The 21,125-nt window shown below is 41.9% G+C and overlaps 1 protein-coding gene and 1 long non-coding RNA gene across 5 annotated transcripts in view; one reads left to right on the plus strand and one right to left on the minus strand.

The window, feature by feature from the left end:
* Window positions 1–429: 429 nt before the first annotated feature.
* Window positions 430–8,896, minus strand: LOC112651893 (uncharacterized). Its single transcript, XR_003131141.3, has 4 exons — window positions 8,710–8,896; window positions 3,064–3,128; window positions 2,817–2,917; window positions 430–942 (listed from the first exon to the last, which is right to left on the minus strand). It is a non-coding gene; the product is annotated as an uncharacterized LOC112651893 (long non-coding RNA).
* Window positions 8,897–8,932: 36 nt separating this feature from the next.
* Window positions 8,933–21,125, plus strand: part of UIMC1 (ubiquitin interaction motif containing 1) — a 127,140-nt gene continuing 114,947 nt past the window's right edge. Inside the window, exon 1 of one of the 4 annotated variants that reach the window (XM_025435218.3) lies at window positions 8,933–9,079. The gene's annotated coding sequence lies outside the window, so the exon portion shown is untranslated. Of the gene's footprint in view, window positions 9,080–9,619; window positions 9,759–15,692; window positions 15,838–21,125 lie in introns of those variants that run through there. The other 3 variants (XM_049108868.1, XM_035715087.2, XM_049108867.1) reach the window with 3 other exon arrangements.

The raw sequence follows: 21,125 nt of genomic DNA on the forward strand, positions 1-21,125 counted from the left end.
AATTTTTTAATTTTTAAATATTTGAGAGAGAATGAGGAAAAGCATGAGCAGGGGGAGGGATGGAGTGCAAGCAAATTCCCCATTGATCACAGAGCCTAATGTGGGACTTAATTCCAGGACTTGATGACCTGAGCTGAAGTCAGACAAATAACTGACTGAGCCACGCAGGTACCCTAGAAAGTCCAGAAGTTGAATGGTTTCCAGGTCTGTATGGTCAGGGCTCTCACCCTATTATTTTCTATTTTTTCCTCTTCTAAGCTGTGTATTACTTATCTGTTGTTATGTGACAAATTACCCCAAAACTTAAATAAACATAAGTTTTGTGGGTTAGCTGTTTAGGTACGGCTTAGCCAGGTGGTGCCTTTGACTTAAGGTCTCTTATGAGGTTGTAGTTAAACTGTCACCTTGTCGGGGTGGGGGTGGGGGTGGAATTCTATCCCATACATGGGTCTCTCCACATGACTGCCTCCTGAGATGGCATTTGGAGTTTCCCAAAGTGAACAAATACAGAGGGTGAGAATGCCCAGGAAGGAAACCACAGTCATTTTATAACCTAGTTCTGAAAATGCATCACATCACTTCTGCCTCATTATATCTTTTAAAAAGTAAGTATTGCCTACCCTCAAGAGTTTGAATCCCAGGAGATGAGATGGTTGAAGGCCATTTTAGAAGCTGCTTATCAATGGCTGGTTACAAGATGGCTGCCAACAACAATTGAATCAGCATTCTTCTCTGATGTAAGCTTCAAAAGGACCTTTCTGGCCCTGCATTGAAACCTTTTATCTCTTTCCCAATTCAATTCATGTATTGAATGTTTGCTTTTGGCGCATCTCTTTGTTACTTGCTGGATCATGTCTTCAGAAAGTTCACAAGTCTTATAACAGCAATAGATACATACAGAAATAACTCCAGTATACTATGGGTGATCAAATGTCCCACCAGCTGAGGAAGCAAGCAAGAGAAATATACTGTGGTTGAGACAGCAGGGACTGGAATTGGGTCTTCTCAACCGGTATGTTCACTCTCATTCGAGAGATTAGCAAGAAGCAGCAGTTGGCCAGGGCTGCCCTTGGGTGTCCCATAGTGGGGCACTCAGGGCATTCCTTTTCCAATGTCCCCTTTTCTGGCAATAACTACCTTGGTTTCATCCCAGATTGCCAATTCCCTATCAATTTTCTGGTCTTCTGGGGCTCCTAGGGTCATCTGGAGCTGGTGGATGAATTAAGGTAGCCAAAAGCTTTGTCTTTTGGTCAATTTCTTATCTCTATTAGCTTCCTCTGCCTTGTCCCTATTATAGACCTCAAAGGCCTCTTCCACCAAGGTGGACTGTGGAGCCTGAGGGCTGGCCTCTAACTTTTGTAATTTTCTCCTAACGTCTGGAGCAGATTGGGTAATAAAATGCATGACAAGCAATGCGTTTCCCTCTGCAGACTCCAGGTCTGTGTTAGAATAGTGGGCAGTCTTCACAGAAGACAACAAGATCTAACCGGGTGACAAATTCGACTGGCACAGTGATAATCCCACACACCTCCTCTCTCCACAGACAGGGACAGAGGGAAGAAGAACCAAGAAGTTTTTGTTTTTATTTATTTTTTTTTTTACCAAGAAATTTTAAAGAGGGTAACAAAATAGAGAGTCTTCCAGTTGAAAGTGGGCAGTGGGCAGAGAGGAGGGAGCTGGAAGAGGAGAGGGCAAAGAGAGAGATGGGGAGAAAGAAACCAAGCAAGGGCCAGTGAAGGGAGGCACTCTGTCCACTGCCCATTGGGTGATCAGGCCAAAGGAGTAAGTTTTTTTTTTTTTTAATTTTATTTATTCACGATAGACACACCCACAGAGAGAGAGAGAGAGAGAGAGAGGCAGAGACACAGGCAGAGAGAGAAGCAGGCTCCATGCAGGGAGTCCAATGTGGGACCCAGGATCATGTCCTGGGCCAAAGGCAGCACCAAACTGCTGGGCCACCGGGACTGCCCAGGAGTCAGCTTTTTTTTTTTTTTTTAATTTAAAGATTTTATTCATTTATTCATGAGAGATACAGAGAGAGAGAGGCAGAGACACAGGCAGAGGGAGAAGCAGGCTCCATGCAAGGAGCCCGACGTGGGACTCGATCCCGGAACTCCAGGATCACAACCTGGGCTAAAGGCAGCGCTAAACCGCTGAGCTACCCGGGCTGCCCCTGGGAGTCAGCTTTTTTTTTTTTTTTTTAATTTATTTATTCATGATAGAGGCGGGGGGGGGGGGGGGGGGCGGGGGGATGGGCAGAGACACAGGAGGAGGGAGAAGCAGGCTCCAAGTCGGGAGCCCGACTCCAGGATTGCGCCCTGGGACAAAGGCAGGTGCCAAACCGCTGAGCCACCCAGGGATCCCCGGGGAGTCAGCTTTTTTAACCCATTCCTTATGAGTCTCTATTCAGACAACTTGGAACTAGGGAATGAGAGGAGAAAGAAAAAAGAAAGTTTTCTGTTGGCTATCAGATTTCCAGCTATTAGATTATACTCTGTGAGGGTTATACCTCCACCACTCTTATTAGTCCCTGGTTAGTGAGTGCCTGTTTGACCAAGATCTGTGTGGTGTGAAATGAGCCTTTCCCACCTCTGCTGATTAGTCACTGACCAGAGGGAGCATGTTCTCACAGGATGAAAGCTCTAACTTTCTTTAGCCATTCCATTAGTAGAGTATAAGAAAGAGAGTGAAGAACATGGAAAAGAAGAGGGAGGCTAATGAAGGAGGTAAGGAAATTGGGAAATAAGGGCAAAGGGAAAAACATTACCTGAATGAGAGTACTGGGAACCCCCCTGGGGTGCTGGAGGCTGACTTACCTAGCACAGTGACACTGAAGCAAAGGATTAATGGCTGATGTCAGCTATGAAGAGGTTTGCATCCAGTTGTCCATATGGGTCCCAGACACCCTTCTGGAGTCCTGGGGGAGTTGCCAAAAAAGTGTGATACTAACCAGTAAGGAGACTTAGGTGGGAAAAGGGTGACAACATATAAGCATGTAGTGGTGGGGAATTTTTTAAAAAGATTTTATTTATTTATTAGAGAGCACAAATGGGGGAGATTTACCCTCCTTATTCCTCATCTTCTGAAACTGCTTCCTGCTGAGTGGGGGCTGTTGTCCTTATCCCAACCTGGGGGTGTAAAAATCTCTTGTTGACTATTGATTTTTTTTAAAAAAGATTTTATTTATTTATTCATGAGAAACAGAGAGAGACAGAAACACAGACAGAGGGGGAAGCAGGTGCTTCACAGCGAGGCTGATGTGGGACTCAATCCCCAGATCTGGGATTACGCCATGAGCCGAAGGCAGATGCTCAACCATTGTGCCACCCAGGCATCCGACTATTCTGACTTATAGGGATTCAGGTCTGCCACCAATGGGTTAAGCTGGCCTCCCTGGGCCACCATGAACTTGACCTGAAACTCCTGGAGTCTGGAAGACATAAACTTTACTAATAAGTTAGACAGGAGCTAAAAGTAAGTAGAAGTAGGATGGCCATTAATGGTCCTAGAAAAGGTAAGAACCAAGAAAGACTGGGGAGGGCACTTTAGATCATTGACCATATATTATTAACCATTAGATCTGTTCCTTGGTTGTAGTGATATAGCCAGGATGCTTGCTTATAAATATTTCTTATGTTTGATTCAATATTTCCCGAGTTCTTTACATAGGTATAATAGGTTATGTTAATATGGCACAGCCTCCTCCTTGTTTGGCCAGGATGTAATCTAAGGCTAACCTGTTGTTAAGAACAACATTTGCTGGAGAAACCAGGGATTCTTTTTTTTTTTTAAAGGTTTTATTTATTTATTCATGATAGTCACAGAGAGAGAGAGGCAGAGACACAGGCAGAGGGAGAAGCAGGCTCCATGCACCGGGAGCCCGACGTGGGATTCGATCCCGGGTCTCCAGGATCGCGCCCTGGGCCAAAGGCAGGCGCCAAACCGCTGCGCCACCCAGGGATCCCGAAACCAGGGATTCTTAAAAGCCCTGAAATGCTTCTCTATTTGTAGACAATTAATCCAAGGCCAAAATGAGATTTCTTTTTTTTTTTTTAAAGATTTTATTTATTTATTCATGAGAATACACAGAGAGGAGAGAGAGAGAGAGGCAGAGACACAGGCAGAGGGAGAAGCAGGCTCCATGCAGGGAGCCTGATGTGGGACTTGATCCTGGGTCTCTAGGATCACGCCCTGGGCTGTAGGCGGCGCTAAACCGCTGAGCCACTGGGGCTGCCCCAAAATGAGATTTCTTAAAGTCACTTCATGGTACGCGAAGCCTTCCCAAGAGTATACCAGCTCTATAGTGGCTCCAATTCCCACAAGGATTAGACCTATAGCATGCCCTGGGCAGTTCTGTTGTAGTGGGTGTATAGTTATTATTCTGCCTGGGGTTATACCATCTATGGCACATTCTCCCTGGTGGTGGATGTTAGTAACACATGGGTAGTAGGCTGCCACCAGTTGTGGCTTATATATACCATTTGAGGGAGTTTTGGAAGTTCAGTGTGGCTGACTTCCACATTAAAAAAAAAGAAAACCTGGGGGTGCCAGGGTGGCACAGTAGGTTTAGCGTCCAACTCTTGCTTTCAGCTCAGGTCATGACTGCATGAAATTGAGCCCTGCATCAGGCTCTGCGCTCAGTGTGGAGTCTGCTTAAGACTCTCTCCCCCGCTTTCTTTACCCCTCCCCCCAAAATAAATAAATATTTTTAAAAAAGGTAACCTCCTGGTATACATGCTTTGGTAGGAATGCTGGAATTAAACCACTTCTAGAGTTCATTTTTGGGGAGTTCATTTGAATGAGTACAGTTGGGGGATAAGAGTCCACCTGATAGAAGGGTGAAATCTTTTAATTTTGCTTTATTAGGCCTAGGTCATTGGTAACGGGACAGAGGCCACTGGTTGTTTGGTATAGTGACATTATAGACAATAGTTTGATATTCCTGGGCCATGCATGATGTAGACTGAACTGGCAAACAGTTAAGTTTACCATAGGAGTTATATAGATACACAGGTAAATTCCATTTTCTTTCTTTTCTTTTCTTTCTTTCTTTCTTTCTTTCTTTCTTTCTTTCTTTCTTTCTTTCTTTCTTCTTTCTTTCTTTCTTTCTTCTTTCTTTCTTTCTTTCTTTCTTTCTTTCTTTCTTTCGGATTTTATTTATTCATGAGAGGCACAGAGAGAGAGAGAGAGGCAGAGACACAGGCAGACGGAGAAGCAGGCTCCATGCAGGGAGCCCGATTTGGGACTTGATCCTGGGACCCTGGGATCATGCCTTGAGCCAAAGGCAGATGCTCATCCGCTGAGCCACCCAGGCATCCCTCTTTGTTTTTAAAGCTCTTATTTATTTGAGAGACCGAGAGAAAGCACGTGTGTGCAAGTGTGTGCATGATGGGGGAGGGGCATAGGGAGAGGAAGAAGAAAGTTCCCTGCTAGCAGGGAACCCATCTTCGTACCCTGGGATCATGACCTGAGCTTAAGGCAGATGCTTAACTGACTGAGCCACCCAGGTACCCCTAAGTTCCATTTTCTATTATGCAAACGTTGAGGAGTCAAATAACTTAAACTGATGAGAGAGAGAAAAAGGAGAGGTTAAAAGACTGCCCACTAGGAAAAATGATTGGGAACTGTGGACTAGACGGTAGATGCCTATAGCAGATCCAGCAGTTACAAAGATTATTACCTGAAGTTATGAGTCTAGAGTCCTTACCATTGACTCCTGGTCAGGTTGGCTGGAAAGATGAATAGAATCAACAGGAGGAATATTTTGGTAATAGAGGCTTTCCTTTTTGATTCAACAGGGGCAGAGAAGGTGCTTCTCTGGTGGGGTGGGAGTGGGGTTGAGCAAAGTGGTAGAGGGTGAGCAGAATTATGTCCACAAAGATTGTAGGAGTCCAGGTCACCACATTATTTATGTCATTAATTCATCTTCTAGAATTGATATTTAAAGATTTTTATTTATTTGAGAGAAAGAGCGAGAAAGCAGAAGAGGAGCAGAAGAAAAGGGACAAGCAGACTTGGTACTGAGCTCAGAGCCAGGACCCTGAGGTCATGACCTGAGCCAAAACTAAGAGTCAGAGGCTTAACTGACTGAGCCACCCAAGTGGCCCTTGAATATATATTTAAAGTCTTCTATAGTCTCATAGGAGTAGGATGACTTCAGGTCTTCTGGATGGTCCTGTGGATATTTAGGAGAGAGGACTTTCAATCTGGAAAGATGTGCTCAGTTAGGGACTCCTTTGTAGTTGACGCTTTTGAAATGGCTAGGATCGCTTGGTAAGGAACCTTCCATTTAGGCAACCATTGGTGCTCTGGGGAATTTCCCTTACAAGTTCTAGGAAGGACCTGAACTCCAGGGTTAACCTGTGGAGGAGTCTCCTCCTCTCTGCCTCATCCTTGGCTGGTAGTATTTTGTCTGCGAAGTCTTTGATTGCTTTATGTACCTGACCTAGGTGAGTAATATACATTGTAAGTGTGGAGGCTGAGAAAATTAAGGCCATTCCACCTCAAGTTTATCATTAGCACAAGTATAGCCATCTCAGGCCCCTGTGAATAAGAGCTTAACTTTACAGGAAAAACAGCAGAACACTCCTGACAGAGAGTCCCATATCAGAATGAGAACAGAGCTTAATGCCCTTGACAGAAAGTCCCATATCAGAATGGAAACAGAGCCCAGAACGCCCTTGACAGAGACAGAAAGTCCTGTATTGGAATGAAAATAGAGCTTAAGAAATTCCTCCACCCCTTCTGAAAATCCCCTAGACCAGCCCATAAAAACCCAGCTGTAACCCCCTTCGGGGTCCAAGTCCCTGCTCCGCTGTGTCAGGTATACTTGGACCCAAGCTCGAGCTTGTTAATAAACCCTCATGTACTTGCATCGGTGTCGGCTCCTTGGTGGTTTTCTCGGATTCACAATCTTGGGCACAACAGTAAGCTCTGGTTCACTTCTCCATCTAACAGTAGGAGTAGGCTAATCTGAGGTTCATGAGTCTCATGAAATGAGACAGCAGGGACTGTACTCATATCCCCTCAACCCTCACTGCAAAATCCAGCATTCCCTGGCTCTCCATAAAAAGAAAAGCTAAATCTCTATACCTCCTGAGTACTATCTTGCAGGAATGTGGAAACAAGATATTTATGGAAAGGAGGGACTCAAGACTGGTGAAGACTGGATCAAACCAATTTGTGCCAAGATAGTCACCAATGCTAACCTTTCACTGCCTTTTTCCCTCATTATAACACTAAGGGTGGAGATATCACGTGCTAATTAGACAGGTGAGACATGAAGAAGCATGACCCTTAAGTACTCAGGTGTCAAGAATTCTCCACCTCTACATGCTTAAATGTCACCCTTTTCCCACCTAAACCTCTTTAAAGCTCTCCCAGACCTCTCTTCAGGGAGCTAGCCTGAAAACTCTTTCCTTTGTGCTGTCTTCCTTGTGCTGAGCATAAGCCTCAATAAAGCCTTGCTTGGAACTCCTGTTTGACCTCTTGTCAATTTCTGTCATTTAGCCAGCCCAACAGCCCTTTTCAGCATCAGTGTTACAGCAGGCAAAGGAAAAAATGGATCAGTTGGAGGTGACTTGGGAGGATTAGAAAAGGTCATCCCAGAATTAAATGTCACAGAAAATGTTAAGAATACTGTAATTAGTGCTTGCTTCTGCAGCACATCCACTAAGAACTAATGTAACTAGTTCCACGACCAAATTGTTAATGTTTTATATGTTATATTTAGGTTTATTTTTTATTTTATTTAAAAAATATTTATATTTTAAAATATTTAAATATAATTAATTTATATTTAATAAATATTTAAAAAAGTATTTAAAAAAATTATTTACTTGAGAGGGAGAGAGAAAGCAAGCAAGAGTAGAGCAGGGGGGAGGGGCAGAGGGAAAGGATGAAGTAGACTCTGCACTGAGCAGGGAGCCCAAGGTTGGGCTTAGTCCCAGGACCAGGGGACTACGACTTGAGCAGAAGGTAGACTCTTAACCCTTCACTGACTGAGCCACCCAAGCACCCCAGGTTTCTTCTTTTTTAAAAAAAGAAATCATGACAAATCTATCTGAAGTCCTGTTTATCCATCCATTCTGACTTTTACCCCTCCCCCCTTTCCTGCCTTTATCATGGTGCATATCCATATATCCATCTACTTCATTTTCTATACTTAACATTTTCCATTATCTGTATATACTGCGATTGTGTTAAATTTACACGTCACTTCACACTGCACATATTTACTGGCATATTGCTCTTTATAACTCTTAAGAGCTATCAAATGTTGATATGTATAGGACTCATTCATTAGTTTAATTTGTTGTAACATCACAGGAACGTATCACGTTGTCTACTATGCTTAGTGCACATTTCCGTTGTTTACATTTTTGACAAGGAAGCAGGCTCAAACATGAATTTTTCTTCTTGTGAATACCTGTAGGAATTTCTTTTTCTATTCTTCTAGACATAAAGTTGCCGGGTTATAAAACGCACATTTAAAATTTCACCAAAAGTGGTTGTTCTAATTTTATACTGCCAACTGACATCTCCAAGAGTTTACCTTCCTCAGATTCCCTCCCTTCCCGAAAATGGCCAGTTCGTAACATTTTCGATCAGGACATAGTTTTCAAGTGGTCACACGAACAGACCATTTCAGTATAACTCTACAGGCCAGGGGAGGCTTCATATGGCAGAGGAGACTCTGAAAGGGCTCACCGCAGCCTTCGGCCGCCCTACCGTTACTCCTCGGTTCTCCACAGCTCGCTAACGTACACCGAAGGAGCACGCTGCGCTGCGCGTGCGCGGGGAGGGCCCCACACGGCGCTGGAGGAGCAAGTCCGACCCCCAGCGACCGCGCGCCAGCCCTCGCTCAGTGGTACGGCCAGGCCGCGGCCTCCCCCCGCAGCGCGGGTTGGTTGCGTCTCGGGACGCCGGCGCACGCTCGCACACCCGCCCCGCCAGCGCGACTCCTCCCGGCGGCGCCTCAGCTTCGCGCCAGCCCGCCCCCCGCTCCTGACGTGCTCCGGACGCTCGCGACCCGCAGGGCCCGGGAGGAGGGGCTCGGCAGTGGGGAGCCGGCCGGTCGGTGAGTACCTGCCGCCTCCGCTCACCCCCAGCCCGTCCTCTTCCCGCCTGCATTCTTTTCTCAGGGGGCCTCCTCACCCGCAGGGGCTCTGACGCGGGGTAGAGCCCTATCGGCGGCGGAAGCCAGCGTCTCCGGACGCCGGGGTGGGCCTCCGGGCCGTCGGGGTGGCCCTTCGGGACGCCTCAGGAAGCTGGCAGGGGCCTCCCGACGCGGGAGAGGGGCCCTTTGGGACACAGGGGTGGCCCCGGGGAACCTCGCTGGGCGCCTTCTGACGTCGTAGTGGGCGTCAGCCCCCAGTGCCAGGCCTGCCCCCTTCTCTCGGGGGTGGGGCCTCTATCTTCCCAGGAGCTCCTTCGTTTTTCCGCGTCCGCGGGTGGGTTCGGTCCCCGCCCGCGCCTCGTGCGTTCCTTCCTCACGCTGGACACCTCGGGAGGGGCTGCGTCCTCCCCGTTTCCCCCCACGGGCTCCGCAGCCCGGGCCTTTCCCGGAGGAGGGGCCCGTGGTCCTCACGCCCCCTCCTCCACGGCCAGTCTACTGTTTTGCTGGAGAGTGATGCTTTCTTCTGTTATTTGCCCAGAAAAAAGTATTTTCCTTCGAAATCCATATTATATGCTGCTTTCCCCTCCAACAGAACTGATGGGTCCTTCTGAACGATGACAGTGTTTCAAGCCTGTTACACGTACGCGTTTATTTAATCTTAAGGACACTTTCATGAGGTACTCAGTTCAGAGGTGAGGTAACTGAGGATGGAAGACCTAGCTCGTAAGTGGTAGTAGAGCTATTTTGAATCCAGGCGGCCTGACTCTAATGTTCTTGTATTTAGTCAACTATGTTATACTGAGATATAAGTAATATCCAGGGAAAAGTGAAAGTTTTATGCTTCTGTCTTAATTTTTTCCTATCGGGAGGCAGTGCCTTGTAGATGAATCAAAGAATGTGTTTTTGGTATCAGGTATATTGAGCTGCAATTCACCACATGGCCATTTACTAACCTAGTAGGAACTTAACAGTTGTTTGATTTTTTTTTCAATTGTTTGATTTTGAATAAATTTACAAACGTAAAATAGTGATAAAATTGTAAAGATCATGATCAATGATTAAAAATAGTAAAAAATTGCGATAACACATGGAGTGATTGGGAGGATAACCTTTAGAATGCATGTGAGGTACCTAGAATATTGTCCGAGGACCCAATAAATGACTAATTTAATTACTCAAAATGTGTGTGTGTGTGTGTGTGTTTTTAAAGATTTATTTATTTATTCTTGAGAGCCACACAGAGAGAGGCAGAGACATAGGAAGAGGGAGGAGAAGCAGGCTCCATGCAGGGAGCCCGTCCCGGTATTCCAGGATGACGCCGTGAGCCAAAGGCAGATGCTCAACCGCTGAGCCTGAGCCACCCAGGCGTCCCTCAAAATGTGTTGTTACACACTTGTCCTGAGGCTGAGTATAAAGTGGGAAATAAAGAATCATGAGTGTGCTTGTGTATGTGAATGCATTTGCCTTTTTAATTTTATGTACTGACGTATTATTGGTGCAAGAAGGTCGTTTTATTAAAATATGAGGGCAGGAAGAGCTGTCTCATTTACCTATTGTTAAATCAAGAAACAAGCTCTTGAAATCAGGTGATAAAGCTTGGTACCATTTCTTTTTTTTTTTTTTTTTTTTTTTTTTAAAGATTTTATTTATTTATTCATGATAGTCACAGAGAGAGAGAGAGGCAGAGACACAGGCAGAGGGAGAAGCAGGCTCCATGCACCGGGAGCCCGATGTGGGATTCGATCCCGGGTCTCCAGGATCGCGCCCTGGGCCAAAGGCAGGCGCCAAACCGCTGCGCCACCCAGGGATCCCAGCTTGGTACCATTTCTTGAGTAGTGACTTAATCAATAACTTATGGTGAGTCATTAATAAAGACTTTTTGTTAAGGTCCCTATGTCTCCAAGCTTTCAAAGTGATTTTGACATGTTTGGTAGGTAGAATGTCAAGATTTTAAGTTGAGTGATTTTAAGTGATCTTCAGATCAAGATAAAGATGATAGATACTGCTGAAAGAAAATGACAAGTAGGGATCCCTGGGTGGCTCAGCGGTTTAGCGCCTGCCTTTGGCCCAGGGCGCGATCCTGGAGACTCGGGATCGAATCCCACGTCGGGCTCCCTGCATGGAGCCTGCTTCTCCCTCTGCCTGTGTCTCTGCCTCTCTCTCTCCCTCTGCGTGACTATCATAAATAAAAAATAAATAAAAAATTAAAAAAAAAAGAAAATGACAAGTAATATCCCAAGTTGGGTATTTTCAAGGACTACCAAAAATTCTACCTGTGAAATAAATCTCATCATTCTGTCACCTTTCCTGCTTGTGCATTCTTTTAGAGACATTTTGTTCCTGTCACTGTTAAGATGAGGCTGTTGCCCTCTAGACTCTATTTTTCCTTCATAGTTGTAATTCATTCTTTAGCGTTGGTTCAAGTAATTGAAGATAAGCCGTTATTTTAGTGAGTTCTTCAGTTTTAAGGGTAGCAACTTAAATAGTAGCTAAACTGTATGCTGGTTTGCTTGTTTAAATTGGCCAAGCAGTGCCTTGTTTTTACTTTTATTAGAGTTACTGTGGAACTGTGTGGCTAAATTTCAGGAAGCACTGAATTTTGGAGTCTGTAATCTGTGGAGGGGCCTCTACTTAATGCTTCTTGTCAATCCCTTATCTGCTTAATTCTTTCAAAACCCCTTTTAAGACTGCTGGGGGTTTTGTGCTACAGAGAAGAGTAGGGTTTTTACTTATTTATGTATCTTTAAGAAGTTACATATATTTGGTAGTATAGCTACTCTTGCTATCAGATTTGAGCATTTTGTTTTTTTTTTTTTTTTTTAGATTTGAGCATTTTGGTTTAAATAACTCTAGCGTACAGAAAACATTTAATGAGATGAAAACTTCCATACAAAATTTTTTTCTAGGGCACTGTGATTCCTTCAGAATTCCCCCAAACTAATTCCGACATCTGTCTTACCTATGCTATTCAACCTATAATAATTTTATCCATCTGTGCCTTTACGTAGTATTGTATATTTGAGAGCATGAATTGGGGGTGGAGGGAGGCCGACTTCCCACTGAGCAGGGAGCCCAATGCAGGGCTCAGTCTCAAGGACTGAAATCATGACTTGAGCTGAAGGCAGTCACTTAACTGACTGAACCCTCCATGTACCCTCATTCAACAAATATAATTTATGTGTGCATACCATGCATCAGGCAGCAGTTTTATTTTTTATTTTTTATTTTTTTTTTTCAGGCAGCAGTTTTAGTTAGAAGAGGTGTAAAGATTAAGTCACGAAGTATTGTAGTCAGGAGACAGAATTGTAAGTGGCTCCTTTGTGACTTTGGATAAGTTACTTTTCTGAACTTATGCTTCCTAGTAACAATTACATATACTTCTTAGGTTTTTGTGAAGATTAATTAGAAATATTTTGGGATCCTTGAATTGTCATGTGAATTTTAGGATCAGCTTGTTAATTTACATACACAGCCAACTAGAATTTTATTAGGTATTGAATTGAATCCATATATCAATTTAAGGAGTAGTAGTACCATCTGAAGTCTTTTGATACTTGGGTTGTTTTTCTTTTATTTAGATCCCTCTAATTTCTTTAAAAAATGTTTTGTAGTTTTTAGGGTATAAGTTTTGCATGTCTGGGGATCCCTGGGTGGCTCAGCGGTTTGGCACCTGCCTTTGGCCCGGGGCGTGATCCTGAAGTCCCGGGATCGAGTCCCGCGTCGGGCTCCCGGCATGGAGCCTGCTTCTCCCTCCTCCTGTGTCTCTGCCTCTCTCTCTATGTCTATCATAAATAAATAAATCTTAAAAAAAAAAAAGTTTTGCATGTCTTCTGTTAAAGTTATGCCTATTTTAGTCTTTATGATGCTCTTGTAAATGGAATTGTTTTCTTAATTTTATTTTCAAATTGCTCATTGCAAATGTATAGAAATACAGTTTTGTTTTGATTTTGTATCCTGCAGCCTTGCTGAACTTGTGTATTCTGATAGTTTTTTTTAAGTGGAGTCCTTCAAATTTTTTATGTACAAGATCATTGCATCTAAATGATGATAAAACTAAATATGGTTTTACTTCTCCCCGTTTCCAATCTAGATGCCTTTTTTTTTTTTTTTTTTCCCCTCTCTCTCTTTTTGCCTCATTGCTCTGGCTAGAGCCTCCACTATAATGTTGAATAGAGGTGCTAAGAGTGGACATACTTGTTTTGTACCTGATTTAAGGGGAAAGCTTTCAGTCTTACATTATTAAGTATGATATTAACCATGTTTTTTTTATTTTTTTAATTTTTTAAAATTTATTTATGATAGTCAGAGAGAGAGGCACAGAGACACAGGCAGAGGGAGAAGCAGGCTCCATGCACTGGAAGCCCGATGTGGGATTCAATCCCGGGTCTCCAGGATCGCGCCCTGGGCCAAAGGCAGGCGCCAAACCGCTGCGCCACCCAGGGATCCCAACCATGGGTTTTTGATAGATACTTTATCAGGTTGAGGAAGTTCTCTCCTATTTCTAGTTTGTTTAGTATGTTTAGTATTTTTATCATTAAGGGTGTTGAGTTTTGTTAGATGCTCTTTCTGTGTATATTAAGATAATCATGTAGTTTTTGTCCTTTATTATATTGATATGGTATAATACATTGAGTTTCAGATCTTAAACCAACCTTGCCTTCTCTTGATACTTCTTAGTCATGGTATATAATTCTTTTTATATAATATTGGATTTGGTTTGTTAGTATTTTATTGATTTTTGCATCTATATTATTTATTTATTTATTTATTTATCTATTTATCTATTTATTTATTTATTTATTTATTTATTTATTTATTTATTTATTTATTTATGATAGTCACAGAGAGAGAGAGAGAGAGACAGAGACACAGGCAGAGGGAGAAGCAGGCTCCATGCACCGGGAGCCCGACGTGGGATTCGATCCCAGGTCTCCGGGATTGCGCCCTGGGCCAAAGGCAGGCGCCAAACCGCTGCGCCACCCAGGGATCCCTGCATCTATATTTATAACAGATATATTTGTTTCTGGTTTCTTTTTCTTTTTTCTTAAAGATTTTATTTTATTTATTTTTTATTTTTTTTAAATTTTTATTTACTTATGATAGTCACACACAGAGAGAGAGAGAGGCAGAGACACAGGCAGAGGGAGAAGCAGGCTCCATGCACCGGGAGCCCGATGTGGGACTCGATCCCGGGTCTCCAGGATCGCTCCCTGGGCCAAAGGCAGGCGCCAAACTGCTGCGCCACCCAGGGATCCCCAATATTTTATTTTTAATACTCTCTAAACCCAACATAGGGCTCAAACTCATAACTCTGAGACTAAGTGTAACATTGCTCCATCGACTAAGCCAGTCAGGCACTCCTGGTTTCTTGTTTTCTCTTATTGTCTTTGGTCAGATAGAATGAGTTGGGAAGTGTTCCACCACTTTTTTGGGGAAGAGTTTGTGAAAGATTGTTACTTCTTTAAAAATTCAGTACAGTTTCACAGCAAACCAGAAATGATAGGACTAGATTTGAGCTGAAAGGCCTAGGTGCATTTGTATATCTTTTAAACTTTTGCTAATTGAGTTTGAAAGCCCAAGAGAGGTGTCAAATTGTGACCTGAGTGTCAGTCAGCTGTCCTCACATCCCCCTGGCACTCAGCTGTGCACACCTGCACATGCCACACACATGACCTACAGACCAGCTGTGCTCCAGAGTAGATATCTACCTGGTGAAGGAGGGGAGCACCCCCCCAAGGAAAAAAAAACTTCGCAATGGCATTGCGAAGTTACAAAGTAGGGAGAGGAGATTGAGTATAGCATAGTGGTAAATACTTTTATTAAGTGAGAGGAATAGAAGGAAGATGAAGGAAAGGAGTGATCAGATCTAGGAGAAAACTAAATTGAGCAGTGTCACAGACATTAAGTTAGATTATCGTAAAGAAAGGATTTGCCAAGATGTTTAGTAGAACGGAAGCTGAAGAGAGGCATATGGATTTGTGGCAAGGAGATCTTTGATGATCTTAAAGGGAGAGCAGATTCTGATTACATAACAAATGAGAGAAGAGGCCAATAAATGGACATGGACGGTGGATATGGAATGTGTTCTTTTTTTTTTTTTTTAATTTAAAGATTTTATTTATTCATTCATGAGAGACACAGGCAGAGGGAAAAGCAGACTTCCTGCAGGGAGCCTGATGCGAGACTCCATCCCAGTATCCCGGCATCATGCCCTGAGCCAAAGGCAGGTGCTCAACCCCTGAGCCACCCAGCTGCCCCTGGAATGTGTTCTTTATTTTATTATTATTATTTTTTTGTTCTTTAAAGCTAATGTCAAAACTTCAAATTATCTCCAGAGTTTTCAAGATTAAAGAAAAACAAAAGTAGTGTTTACACATGGTTCAAAATTCAAATAGAGAAAATGTTTTTCCTCATCTATCTCTCATTCTCTTTCATACTTTTGGCAATTTCTTGTGTATCATTCCAGATGAATTTTAAAACAGGGCTGGGTGTGTTTTTTAATTTACACAAGTAAAATAACACTAAACATGCTGTTCTGCCTTTTTAAAAAATTATTTATTTATTTATTAGAGGGCAAAAGCAGGGGGAGCAGCAGAGGAGAGGGAGAAGCAGACTTCCTGTTGAGCAGGGAGCCGGATGCAGGACCCTGGGATCCTGACCTTCATGAGCTGAAGGCAGATGCTTTAAAGGACTGAGCTTTAATGGACTAAGCCACCCAGGTGACCTTGCCTTTTGTTTTAAATTAATGATTGCTTTGGAAATTTATAGTGTGTGTCAATGTATAGAAATCTGAGTAAAAAATTTGATGATAATGCAGAGGAGAGAACTTTTATTGGTGATAGGGTTAAGGGAAGTTATTTTTAGGCTCAAGATGTTGTGTTAATGTTTGTAGCAAGGGAATAGAGTGGATCTAGAAGGAATTTAAATACATGAAGGCTTGGGAGACGCTTACTGGGGGAAAGGCTTGAAGACAGAAGTCCCTTAGAAGGATCAGTGAAAAATCAGGTGGTTTTGTTTTGTGAATCTCTCCAGGAATCTTACTTGGTAGCTGGGGCAAGAAGTACACAGCAAGTATTTTCCCAGGGTTAGGGGCTTTAGAGATTCCACGAAATGACTGACTTATGGGAATGGGACCTACGGTAAGGAGCAAATTATGAGAGGTAAAATTGTGATTTCTGTTTCCAGTGTTGAGTACAATTCTGACTGATACTAGGTATCCTTAATGTAAATCCCACTTTTTTACATTTTAAAGTAGGTAATACTTAGAAAAATTATTTAACTTTTTAAAGTTACTTGAGTGAACCACCTACCAAAGGTTTTCAAGTGTTTTTTAGTTCACAAAAAATTTTTCCTAAAAATTATTTTTGAACTGGAGATGAGAGTTGAAAATGGATTAATTTCTGTTTTTGATGGCCTGAAAAATTTATCCATGCTGATTTTTAAAAATCTGCACAAAAGGTATCATACTATTTTTCTTTTATTTTACACTTACTAGTGCAAAAATCTTGGAGATTCTTCCATGAGATTCTGTGCAATTGACTCTTGAACAACACAGAAATTAGGCATATTGACATCCTGCACGGTTGAAAATCTGCACAACTCTTGACTTCCCAAAAATGTAATTACTAAGAGCCTGCTGTTGATTGGAAGCCTTACTGATAACATAAACAGCCAATTAAACATAACATATTTTGTATGCTATGTGTATTATATACTGTATTCCCTCAATAAGATAAGGTGGCCATAAGAAAATGTATGAAGAGGCGCCTGAGTGGGTCAGTCTGTTGTGGGCTCAGGTCATGATCCATGCTCTATCCATGATTGAGATCCAGGATAGGCTCCTTGCTTAGTGGAGAGTTTGCCTCTCCCTCTGCCTCTCCCCCTGCTCAAGTTCTCTCTAGCTCTCTCAAATAAATAAGGAAAAATTCTAAAAGAATGTATTAAGAAAATAATTAAAAATACATTTACAGAGTACCTGGATGACTCAGTTAAGTGTCCTACTCTTGATTTCAGCTCAGGTCAGGATCTCAGGGTTCTGGGATTGAGCTCCAAGTTGGGCTCCCTGCCCAGTGGGGAGTCTGGTTGTCTCCCTCTCCCTCTCCCTCTGCGTGCATGTGTGTGCATGCTGTCTTTCTTAAATAAATCTTTAAAAAGATTTATGGTACTGTACTGTAATAGACTCATATAAGTGGACCTGCACATTTCAAACCCATGTTCAAAGGTCAACTATATATGTCTTTGTTCTTTTTTTTAAATTGTAGCAAAATATACATAATTTACCAAATACATGAAATTTTACAAAAATATATACAAAATTTACCATTTTAACCATTTTAAGTATACAATTCATTGGTATAGGCACATTCACATTGTTGTTCAGCCATCAGCACCATCCATTTCCACAACTTTTTTCATCTTCCTAAACTGAAACTCTGTACCCTTTATTTTTTATTTTTATTTTTAAAAGAGTTTATTTATTTATTCATGACAGACAGACAGACAGACACACACACACACACACACACAGAGAAAGAGAGAGGGGCAGAGATACAGGCAGAGGGAGAAGCAGGCCCCATGCAGGGAGCCTGATGTGGGACTTGATCCCCCGTCTCCAGGATCACGCCCTGGGCTGAATGCAGGCGCTAAACTGCTGAGCCACCCGGGGATCCCAACTCTGTACCCTTTAAACGGGTAACTACATGTTGCTCCTTTCCCTCAGCCTGTGGTAGCCACCATTCTGCTTTCTGTTCTTTGAATTTGACTACTTTAGGTATCTCATGTGAGGGGAATCATACAGTATTTGTCCATTTGTGTCTGGCTTATTTCACTTAGCATAATATCTTCAAAGTTTATCCATTGGATATACAGCTACATCATTTACCATTCCTCCTAAGCAGTGTACAAGGGTTCCAGTTTCTCCACATCCTCTCCAATACTTGCTATTTTCTGTATTCTGGATAGTAGCCATCCTAAGGAGTGTGAGGTGGTATCTTGTGGTTTTGGTTTGCAGTTCTTTAGTGATTAGTGATGTTGAGCATCTTTTCATGTGCTTATTGACCATTTGAATAGTGATGTTGAGCATCTTTTCATATGCTTATTTATCATTTGAATATCTTTGGAGAAATGTCTATTCAAATCCTTTGCCCATATTTTAATTGGGTTGTTTTTTTTTGTTCTTTTTATAGTCTTGATATTAACCACTTACCAGATGAACAGTTTGCAGATTTTTTCCCCCCATTTTGTGGGTTTTTTCACTTTGTTGATAGTATCCTCTCATGCATAAGATTTAAAAATTTTGACATAGTCACTTCTTTTGGTTGTTGCCTGTTCTTTCAGTGTCATCCAAGAAATCATTGCAAAATCCAATGCTAATTTACTTTTTTCTTTGGAAATTTAATGTCCCTAAGTTCATGAGATTAAGTCATTGTTCTCAACTATATTTACTACTAATGTTGGAGAATCAGTAACTCTTTTCAAATATAATAAAGAAGAATTAAGATGGCTACATGGTAAAGGCTGCAGAAAGAGCAGATGTGTTTGCAATAGAATTAAAAGGGATAGACTTAGAATTTTGGAGTTAATGCAGTTAGATATTTCTTCAGAAATATTCAGTCAACAGAGTTCTGATATTATCAAGCTTTTATTGTCACAGGTGATAAAATAAAAATGGTTTGTATTTATAATTTTAATCATGAAGATGATGGAAGTCTGCTTTCACTTTGCTATTTTTGTTTAAAGATTTTTTTTATTTATTAGAGAGAGAACCCAAGTGGTGGGGGAAGGGCAAAAGGAAAGGGACAAGCAGACTCCCCATCGAGCAGGGAACCCAATGTGGGGTTTGATCCCAGAACCTTGGGATCATGACCTGAACCAAAGGCAGCTTGCTTGACTGACTCAGCCACCCAGGCATTTGTTGTTGTTGTTGTTGTTAGTTCAGGAAATATTTTGACACCTCAATAAAAAAGCTTTTCCAGTTAACTTATGTTAGAAATCTTTTCGAAATTAAAAATGCAGAATCCATTGAGATGAGAAACAAGGGATTCTGTAGAGGTTAATTGTAGCTTTACCACTCTACCAGAGTTGCATCTAAGCCTGTTTTTGTGTCTACTACTTTTTAATTTTAAAATGGACATTTAGCTTTTATCTGTATATATTTTTATCTGAATATATTTCAGATCCCTGAATAACAGGCACACTGTATTTGTCTTTTTCCTATCTTCTGTGCTTTTCCAAATCCAGTTTGTTTCTTCATACACTCATTTGGTCATTAAAGCATTTAATCATTTATTAAGTAACATTTATTGAAAGCTAAGCTCTGAGTTAAGTATTGGAATTCAGACGTGAATAAGAAACAGTTTCTGCCTCTGTAACTTTACAGTTTCCTAAGGAAATAAGATAGTAACCATCATTAAAACACAGTATAATCCTTCGGCATTCAGCTCAAGTTCCACCTGTAGCAAGGCCTTTCTCAACTTAACCCAACCTTGCTGACCTTGGCGCCATCTCTGTGGTTTATTGCCTTTGTTGTTTGTGTTATATAATTAGAGATAGCTGTTTCATAACAGTGGAATTAAATATACAAGCTATCATGAAAATAGTCTTATCTTTTTGCCTTCCATTCTCTCTTAGCTGTTTAATGTGTTCTATTTTATTTATATAGCTGATTTGTTTAGGCAGCCAAAAGTCAATCTTTTCATTAGATTTCATTTGTATTGCCTTTGTACAGCACAGTGTCATGTTTCTGTTGAACAAAAGCTTAGTTTCCCTACTAATTCTCAAGTTGCAAGGGGGGCCTAGGTGGCTCATTTGGCTAAGTGTCCAACTCTCGATTTCAGCTCAGGTAATGATTTGGGCTTGTGGGATTGGACCCTGAGTTGGGCTCTGTGTCCAGTAAGGAACCTGCTTGAGATTCTCTTCCTTTCCCTCTGCCCCTACCCCTGCTTGTGCAAGCACAGGGCATGCATATGCTCTTTTTCTCTCAAATCTTTAAAAAAAATAAAGTTGCAGTCTTTGTAAGAGGTTGTAATTTTCATTTAGAGGAGAGGAAAAATAAATGGGTAAGTGAAGGAAGAACAGAATAACAATTTTGAAATAGAAAAGTGAGTATTTCTAAGATGGTATTATAACAAATGGAGTAGATATACTTACGACAATAGGCTTTATATGGTCATGATTAATCATCTTCACATTTTTCTTATTCTAGAATGTTGTAATTTCAGCCAAAAGTTTAGGCTTTAGGGACGCCTGGGTGGCTCAGAGGTTTAGCACCTGCCTTCGGCCCAGGCCATGATCCTGGAGAGCCGGGATAGAGTCCCACATCGGGCTCCCTGCATGGAGCCTGCTTCTCCCTCTGCCTGTGTCTCTGCCTCTCTGTGTCTCTCATGAATAAATAAATAAAATCTTAAAAAAAAAAAAAAGTTTAGGCTTTAATTTTCGTAGATTTACTATGTAAAACAGGTAAGGACACCTGGAGAGAGTGTTTGATATATTTTGATGGGTCTTGTTTTTTTATCCATTCAGCCACTCTCAGACTTCCAATTAGAGAATTTAGCCTTTTTGCATTTAAAGTAATTATCGGTAGCTATGTACTTCTTGCCTTTTTTTGTGTGTGTGCCATTTTGTTAGTTTTTTTCTGGCTGCTTTGTAATTCCTCTGTTCCTCCTTTTCTTGCTACCTTCCTTTGTGATTTGATGATTTTCTATTGTAATATACAAAGTTCTGTAGGACTGTCAGCATAAGGCCCAGTGGCCCCCAGAGGCAGGTGATCTGGGAGTATCCCCTGGGAAGCAGCTTTAAAAACTGGAGTGTCAGACAAGGGTACAAACTCCTTTCTGGGAGATATTAGCAAGCTTGACTGAAGTAGAGGGAGGTGCAAAGATGGTGCCTGCTAGCCTCTGTCTTTGGAATACTTCAGTAGTCACTTATGAAGTATGTTAAATTAGATGCCTTGCCTCTCATGCTTGCTTTAAGATAAGCAAATAAGCCTTTTTCACAGAAAGTCTGAGTG

Source organism: Canis lupus, chromosome 4 (genome assembly GCF_003254725.2).
Source record: "Canis lupus dingo isolate Sandy chromosome 4, ASM325472v2, whole genome shotgun sequence".
In the NCBI taxonomy this organism is placed as follows: Eukaryota; Metazoa; Chordata; class Mammalia; order Carnivora; family Canidae; genus Canis; species Canis lupus.